Source organism: Aegilops tauschii, unplaced genomic scaffold, assembly GCF_002575655.3.
Source record: "Aegilops tauschii subsp. strangulata cultivar AL8/78 unplaced genomic scaffold, Aet v6.0 Super-Scaffold_100199, whole genome shotgun sequence".
NCBI lineage: Eukaryota > Viridiplantae > Streptophyta > Magnoliopsida > Poales > Poaceae > Aegilops > Aegilops tauschii.
In genome coordinates, this window is record NW_027332457.1 from 585,775 (window position 1) to 594,564 (window position 8,790).

An 8,790-nucleotide genomic window follows, 5' to 3' on the forward strand; every position below is an offset into this window, starting at 1 on the left:
GACCTATCAATGCTTGACCGATTACATAAAGGTGGCCTTCCACATGTTGATGTCGCTGAACCCGATGAGCATGTCATTCATGATAGTGATGATGATGATGATGATGCATTTATTGATCCCGGAGCATATATAGACGATCAAGATTATTATTAGTTCATGCTAGGCATTCAATTTGTATTATATACATATATATATATATTGTTATTTCATGTTCGGTATTCAAAATTTTTATGTTATACTTGATATTAATACACTTAAGTTATATACATCATGTCGGTATTTTTTCATGTTGTGCTAATTTTGTTTACTCTTTGTCATGGCAGGGGTTGAAAGATGGTGGGCGCAGGTCTGGACCGCTCCGACGCTCCTTCGTCGGCGCGTGGTGGGAGGGATAATTCCATTCCGCCCCAGTCTCTCCAGAGAGCATTGGCCAATAGTATGAAGACACCGGTGGGTGCTGCTATGTCGGTGTCGTCGCGCACCATGAGAGGAGGTCAGGGAGGGAAGAAGAGAGGACGTCGGGGAGGACGTGGCCGTGGGAGAGGTAGGCAGGCTCCTACGCCTTCCTTGCCGCCACCCCCAGCTGATTCACCCGAGCACAGGCCTGGTAGGGTGGACACGTCGGAGGAGGAGGCTACGCGGACTCCGGTCCACGAGCCTCGGATCGATGGGCCTTCCGCCCAGGGTACGTCCCAGGAGACGTCTTGATGGGGTACCTGGCCGGATCCTCCTGAGGGGTCGAGTGTCCATGCTGATGGTGGCGGGGATCCGGCTGATTGCGAGGACGAGGTGGTTGAGGGGACCACTGTCTACCAGCATGGTTGTACATGGCTCCTGCCCGTGCTGGCGACCCGCGAGCAGAGGTGGTTGATTTTCCCTGATGGGGAGAGGTAAGTGCATTTACTCTTTTTTGTACCTTTTGCCTTCACGTTTCTTCAAATATCTAATGCGTTGGCCTTGTCATACTGCAGGGGTTGGGACCATGCTCTAGATGTCCGCAGGCCCAACACCGTCCTTGGTGTACCTTGCCAGCAAAACATCCTAGGGTTTGTCATGTTGCCTGGTGAGGGTCAGCTTCCACAGCAAGCATTGAGCTGGGAGCACTACTTGGTTGCCCTGGCCCCGCCAGAGGAGATGATGGATGGTGTCTTGTGCCACACGAGGATAGACATGGTGATCATAAAGTTCTGGGTAATTTCTCCTTTACACAATTAAAAATCTTCAAATAGCTAGTTATTGTACTTATCAATTTGTTCGTTTTATTGCAAACCTTCTACAGGTGTGAGGATGGATACGAGGAGGCCGCAGCACAGGTTATCGATGCCGAGTGCAAGCGCCTACTACAAAACTTACGTCCCGAGGCTCGGGTGTAGGCTGTTCGAGACTACTACGCCTCGCGTGGTATTAAGAAGACCAAGCTGGCGTGCCGCAGGAAGTTTCTGAAGAAGGAGCAGTACATGATTGTAATTACCTATTATTCACCTTGTACTTAGTTTCCTTGATTTGATTCGTAGGTGCAGCGCTCAAGTTTCTCTTTACTAACTTAGGTGCCCCCGAGATGGTGTGCGGATCAGATGGATTGTTGGGAGGTGTTGGTGGATGAGTGGTTCTTAGACTAATGGCTAGCCCTCCACAACAATGTCAAGGACCGGCATGCCCAATTGGAAGGTGTGCCACACCATCAAGGCAGCGTCAACTTATATCAGTTCAGGCAGAAATGGGTATGTGGTTTGCTTCATGATTCATGCAATTCATTCTTCATGCTAGATTGAGCCCTTTAATTACTAATTTACTCTGTTCCTCTCTTTCAGGCGCGACACAATAAGGCGGAGGTGCCAGAGGTGTACGACCTCTATGCCATGGCCCATACTGCCTCGTACAAGAAGGTCAAGGCATTCTCTGCGTCTGATCTCGATAATCTAGAGAACTTCGCCAACTTCTCCTCCCACAACAAGCTCGTGAGGTACAGAGATGTGGGGAAGGCGACGAAAGGGGAGGACTTCAACCCGAGCCAGCAGTTTGATCCAGAGCTGGTGATGTTATCTGGTGGCGGGAGGTCCCATGGCTCGATAGCCATTGGAAATGGACTTATCCGTTGTCCTCACACTCTCCCGGAGATCAAAGCGCGCCAGTCGAGCTCCGCTCCTGAGATAAGGCCTCGTCAACAGCCAGTTGAGCTTGCCTTTGAGGTTAGTTATATGGACTCAGCTATCTTTCCTCCATTACATTGTGTGTGAGGCCATCGATGATTACAACGCTAATGAGGAGTGGTGTTGCATGTTGCTCTTCAGAGAGAGAGAGAGAGAGAGAGAGAGAGAGAGAGAGAGAGAGAGAACCCAGGTGCTTCTGGCGGAGAGGGACCGGCAGGCGGCGGAGAAGGAGTAGGAGTTGGGGGAGAGGAATGTTAGGATGTTGGAGGAGGAGAGGGCACGGAATGACATGCAGAAACAGGCCATGTACGAGCTCCTCATGGTAAGTTTCTTCTGCATATTAGCCAAATCATGAACTTAATGTTCGTTTCATTACTAACTAGTATGACTGACTTGTCAAAACTAAATGTGTAGTCTGTGCACGAGAAGACCGGCCAGACCCCTCCGCCGATGCCAGTCATTGCTGCAGGGACCACAGTGAGTTTCATTTGAATGGTCATTAGTTACTAGTCTTAACATTTGAGTGTCGTCATGCTAACGAGACATTGCAAATGATCTTTGGTGCAGCATAACTCCAGATAAGCATCACACGATCCTTCTCCAGGTTGTACCGGCACAAGCAACCCCGGTGCTTCACCTCCATGATGACAGTAAGTTTTCTCTAGTGTTTTGCTTAACAAATGCATAATGACCTAGACCTAGCTTTATTTCCTCCAATATGCTTACCATAATGACCTAGACTTAGCTTATTTTTCTCCAAAATGACATAATAAGCTTACTTAGCTCCAAAATGATCCATTTTACCTAAGTTAGCTCTAAAATGATCTATACTTAGCTTTGTTTCCTCCAAAATGACCTAAGTTAGCTCTAATATGCTAAGTTACCTAGTTTTGCTCAATGATGACGTACACTTAGCTTACTTACGTAAAAAAATGGCATAATTAGCTTACTTAGGCCAAAAATGGCATAACAACCTTGGTAACCTCATAAATGTCATATACTTAGCTTATTTTACTCCAAAATGACATAATAAGCTTACTTAGCTCCAAAATGATCCATTTTACCTAAGTTAGCTCCAAAATGACCTAATTAGCTCTAACTTAGCTCTAATATGCTTAGTTACCCAGGTTAGCTTAATAATGACCTATACTTAGCTTACTTACGTAAAAATGGCATAATATGCTTAGTTAACTCAAAAATGGCATAATTACCTAGGTTAGCTCCAAAATGATCCATTCTACCTAGGTTAGCTCCAAAATGATCCATTTTACCTAGGTTACTCCAAAATGATCCATTTGACCTAAGTTAGCTCCAAAATGATCCATTTTACCTAAGTTAGCTCCAAAATGGTCCATTTTAGCTAAGTTAGCTCATAAATGATCTATTTTTACCTAAGTTAGGTCATAAATGATCCATTTTACTTATGTTAGCTCATAAATGATCCATTTTACCTAGGTTAGCTCCAAAATGATCCATTTTACCTAAGTTACCTCCAAAATGACTCATTTTACCTAAGTTAGCTCCAAAATGATCCATTTTAGCTAATTTAGCTCATAAATGATCCATTTTACCTAAGTTAGCTCATAAATGTTCCATTTTACCTAAGATAGCTCATAAATGATCCATTTTACCTAACTTAGCTCATAAATGATCCATTTTACCTAAGTTAGCTCATAAATGATCCATTTTACCTAAGTTAGATCATAAATTATCCATTTTACCTAAGTTAGCTCATAAATGTCATTTTTACCTATGTTAGCTCATAAATGTCAACTACTTCTTGTTCTTCTTCTTCATTTTCTTCTTCTTCTCACTTTCTTGTTTTCCCTTTCTGTTTTTCTTTTGTATCGATGAACAATGTGGAAATTTCTATATGGATGAAACTATTGTAATATGTATGGATGGAACTATGTATGTGGAACTTGCTATGTATGGTTGGATGTAAATATGTATGTATGATAAAACTTATGTGTTGGATATGTCATATGTTTGCTGTGAAATTGCCCTGTGAAAAATATATATATATGTCATATATTTGCTATGAAAAGAGGCAATGCATGCTCTTGGCCGTCTGCCACCGACGGCAAAGGGGCCTTTGCCGTCTGCCACAGACGGCAAAGAGGCCACGTGGCAGCAACCTATGCAACCTGGGAGCTAACCCATTTGGTCACTTTGCCGTCTGTGGCAGACGACAAAGGCTGGTGTGTTTTGCCGTCTGCGGTAGACGACAAAGAGGGCGTGATTTGCCGTCCGTGACAGAGGGGAAAGAGCGGGGAGGGCATGACGGATCTACTGACATCATATGGCAGACGACAAAGGGGAGGGCATGTTTGCCGGCTGCTGGCAGACGGCAAAGCCACTTGTTAGCCACTTAACGTCGCTAACGTCAGTTCTTTGTCGTCCACCATATTTGGCAGCTTCCACCGGCGGCTAAGGGGCCTTTGCCGTCCGCTGCGCAACAACAGACGGCAAAGCATCTGTTTACCGTAACTTACAGTGCCGGGCAGGTTTGCCGTCAGCGGCTGACAGGAAAGACCTTTGTCGTCAGCCTTGTGGTCCTTTGAAGTCTGCCATGGCAGACAACAAATCACCTGATTCCTATAGTGCAACCTTCCTTGCTCTGCGGAGGTTCGGCCATGCGAATGGCCAAGTGATGCATTCTTGAGGTAGGCCAGAATTTATAATGACTTTTATACTTGGCAGAGAATGCCGGCATCACCACCTGCCTCCAAGATAAGTGTGAACAATACCTCTTACTCACTAATACCTTCGTGCAAACTTTCCACTTTCATTCTAGGAAGGATCCTCCCATGGTAGAATTTCACTTGTATGACGTGCCCAAGCGAATTGACACTTTCTAATTTTTGCGATGTTTGCAAATTACCTTTTGAGGGCAGCATCAGTGAACCACGTCCTAGAGACGTGGAGGGGAAGAGAGAGGGGTGCCAGAAGCGAGAGTGGCTAGCTTACATTTTCCTGTTTTATGTCATTATTCATTATTTGCTGGAAGATGTTTGATTGGTCATGGGGAGAGTGGAGGCCTTAGTGCCCCTAACCTAGCTATTTTGCGTCATGCTCTATATTCGGATAGAACTTTTAGTTTGGGCGCCATTGTTGCTTGGCGGTTAAACACAAACCGCATGAAGGGTCCTATCTTTGGAGGTATCTATGTCTCCCGCCTTTCTAGACATTTTGAGAAACCCATTAGGCATGACTAGATGATGCCCCACGCTTTGCTGCGGAACTATATGCTACCAATATTGTTTTTAAGCATTATTACACTTCATTGCAATAAAACATATAGTGGAATATTTAGTCAATAAAGAAAAATTGTACACATCAAAAAGATATTGATTGATGAAGGCTGGCAGAAGTAATGGTATAAGTTTTTGATGTGTTCATGCATTTGAACAAAATAATTCTCACAAAACACATTTGGCTAAACAAAAGTAGTAACATTCCAATAAACAATTTTAAGGCGAAAAATATAGGGGCACCTTCTAGAACATGTCCTCATATATCATATACACACATAGTTGTTGTATTTTTGAAGAGTTGCAATTATACAGGAAGCACAAATATCTAAGAGTAGGGATGTATTTTCAATTGTCAACCAAAATACATTTTTATAATATAGAAAAAAAAGGTCATTCAAATCTTGGGCACTCAATCAGCGCTCCTTGTGTAGTTGTGTGATCACTCAGTCCAAAATTCTCAGCCACTCAATAAGCGCTCCTTGTCTGCACGCTCAGCGCTACATGTAGTAAAAGAACAATATTTGTTCCAATAACTGAATTAAAAAATAGTTTAGGATCAAGAAGGACAACAAGAAAACTTATTGATAATCATCCGATTAATGAGAAAATAATATATAATTAGGTGATCAGTCTAAAACATAATTGGCCTTCTTTTCAATCACAAATGCAGTACCTCATTAAGCGCCTGCACTCCAAGAGGAACACCAAGAATAATGATAAATTTAGGACAACATTAGAGCTACCAAAAGTCCAATCATTAGGAGATCATGTCTCAAGAAACACATAGATGAATCTGCATAATCCACCAACTTAGTTTCTTAATCAACAGAATAATGTGCTACAGGTGTTGTACATTATAATGGAGACAACCCAACACACATGAAAATGATTTGCATTGTGAAAGATCAAGAATTCAACATTCCAACATATCACCAAATAGGCAAATACGTGATAGCTTTAATAAAGCAAGCTGACGAAATAGATGTTTATGTTTTATATTACGGCAACGACACAAACTATACACTGATCATGCCTAGCTTGGTTTGTATGTACCAAATAACATAGTGGTATTATTACTCGTACAGAAGAGTAGGATCAAAAAAAGAAAACTTACCGAGTAGAAACCTCGTTACTGAAGCAGCAACGTAGTAAGTTTTATCTGCTGCCGTTTAGTCAGTGCCATTAAAAAAAGGCACATCATTGCCTTTGGATTGCTATCTAATTCTAACCAAGTAATAATTAGGTTGACTGGAAACAGGTTAATATTACACAGAAATTTAACTTAAACTTCATTAAGCCAACCATACTGATTTTGTAATGGACGAAAATTGATTCTGCAATGATATCCTTCCATGAAATAAACTTGCTCAAAAACAATATTGTACTCGGACACAGGTAACACCTGAATTTGCTAAATCAGGGCACTCTCTAGGTTTCTTCTCATAAAAAACAGATGAACACCAAGAAGCAACAATGATCTAGAAAAATAAATAACTTTGTGAAAGAATTTCCATCAGAAAATTTTAAGTTGTCACAACTGATTGCTAATGACACTCAACTGGCTGACATGCAGATATCTCCAATCAACAATTATCAGTCAATTACATTTACACCTACAAAACAAAAGGCATAAAAATATGAAAAAACTATGGCAGTTAATCAATAGTACTACAAAACAGCTACATGGAAACACCTAATGCAGTCTGGAGTTCTGAACAAAATGTTGTTTTCCTTTCTTTGTCATCTTGCATCGTCCCCACTGTGTGTACAAATCCATGCGAAAAGGAACTGAATGTGATGACCATACCAAAATATACCAACAATCAATGCACCATCTCAGCCCAAGAGCCAAAGGCAAGAAGTGTAGTAGACAAATAGTACTCTGGCCCTGTTTTCTCTATGCAATCAGATAAAAGGAGAGGACCACATGTCAATAAAAAAACATTTAACATGAAAATAGTAAGACCTTTAGATGACAATTTTTGGGTTAAGCACTCGTTCCAGATTGTGCATCCCTCACTGGCAACAGCAGTTACCAAATTGTGCCCTCACGGACAATGGAGAAGAAAATATAATCCTTCCTTCTTGTTGTAGAACTCTTCATTTTACAGTATTGGTAAACAACATAGATTCTTGCATCCCTCACGAGCAACAGTAGTACCTGAGCATCAGGAAGATACAAATCAATACATAGATAGATCGCAAAAGACCAATTCTTGGGGACTCGGGAAGCCATCCAGGGGATGGATCGATAACAGAAGCAACGGATCTTGGACGGCTGGGCCAAGAACGGATTAATGGCATGGGGGTGCACCGAGGACTCAGAGGGGAACCCGCATGGCGCCGCCTGGCAGATGTCCTAAGAAAGCACCATACAACCCACGCCAAATTGGGACCGAAAAAGGCCGCGGGAGTGAGCTCACCTGCGTCACGAGGCTCTCTGCATTGACACGCTTGCATCCCTCACTGGCAACAGTAGTACCTGAGCGTCACGAGGCTCTCTGCAATTGACGCGCCGCGGCTTGCCTCATCGTCCCGTCGCTGCGTTCCCACGGGCAGGGGAAGTCGTGGAGAGGTGACCACGGTGTCGCTTCTGGGTAGTAGGGGGCTTCTGGAGGCCGTCCTTGAGGAGGCGGAATCGTCGAGGTGGTCGGGGTTGACCTGTCGAGGCCGCAGGGTAGCGGGGCGGTGTTGGAGGTCATCCTCCCGATGGCGGATCTGGTCGATGCACCTTGATCCATCCATGGAGGGCGGTGGACTACGCGCATGATGACAACCAGAGAAGCTCAATCCTTTTCGGCCGGAGCCGGTGGCAGTCCTGCACCGGATTTGCTGCGGGTTGCAGGACACCGCCCGGTGGTGCTTGGGCGGTGCTTCACGGCGTCGCGCCGCCTGGTTTGCTGCAAGTTACATGTGGAAGAGTAAGAGATGGAAAGATATTGACCGATGGGCTTCTGTTGGGCTTCTCTTTATCAGTTCTGAGGCCTTTTCGGTTACCAGAGTTGAATCACACGATTTTTGTGAAAGAAATGATGACGTGATGAATTGCATGAAGATAAATAAGATAAATTGCTGATGTGGCAAGGCTGCTGAGGTGGATAGGCTGCATGTCAAGAGAAATAGGATAGTGGGATGAACTATGTCGCTATTATAGATGAGGAGGAAGAGGAGATGTTGTTACCCACAAATTTTTTGAACTATAATAGTATGGTAGCACACGATTTTACTAAGAAATATGACGACAAACGACTCCTCTACAACCTAGTACTCAGTTAGTGTACTTGTGAGACTATTGCTCTACCCGCACCTTTGTTCAATATTTATTCAGGCAGGTACACTATTATGCTTGAGGACATCTACAGATTTTGGGCTCTTTCACAACC

At 43.5% G+C, this 8,790-nt stretch overlaps 1 long non-coding RNA gene across 2 annotated transcripts; it reads right to left on the bottom strand.

Moving 5' to 3' along the window:
* Positions 1 to 5,621: 5,621 nt before the first annotated feature.
* On the bottom strand, positions 5,622 to 8,205 carry LOC120962935 (uncharacterized). 2 transcript variants are annotated; one of them, XR_012190453.1, is made up of 3 exons: positions 7,831 to 8,205; positions 6,081 to 7,568; positions 5,622 to 5,904 (listed from the first exon to the last, which is right to left on the bottom strand). It is a non-coding gene; the product is annotated as an uncharacterized lncRNA (long non-coding RNA). The 2 variants fall into 2 exon arrangements; XR_012190452.1 differs by having other exon boundaries at positions 5,622 to 5,940; positions 7,831 to 8,166.
* Positions 8,206 to 8,790: the final 585 nt, after the last annotated feature.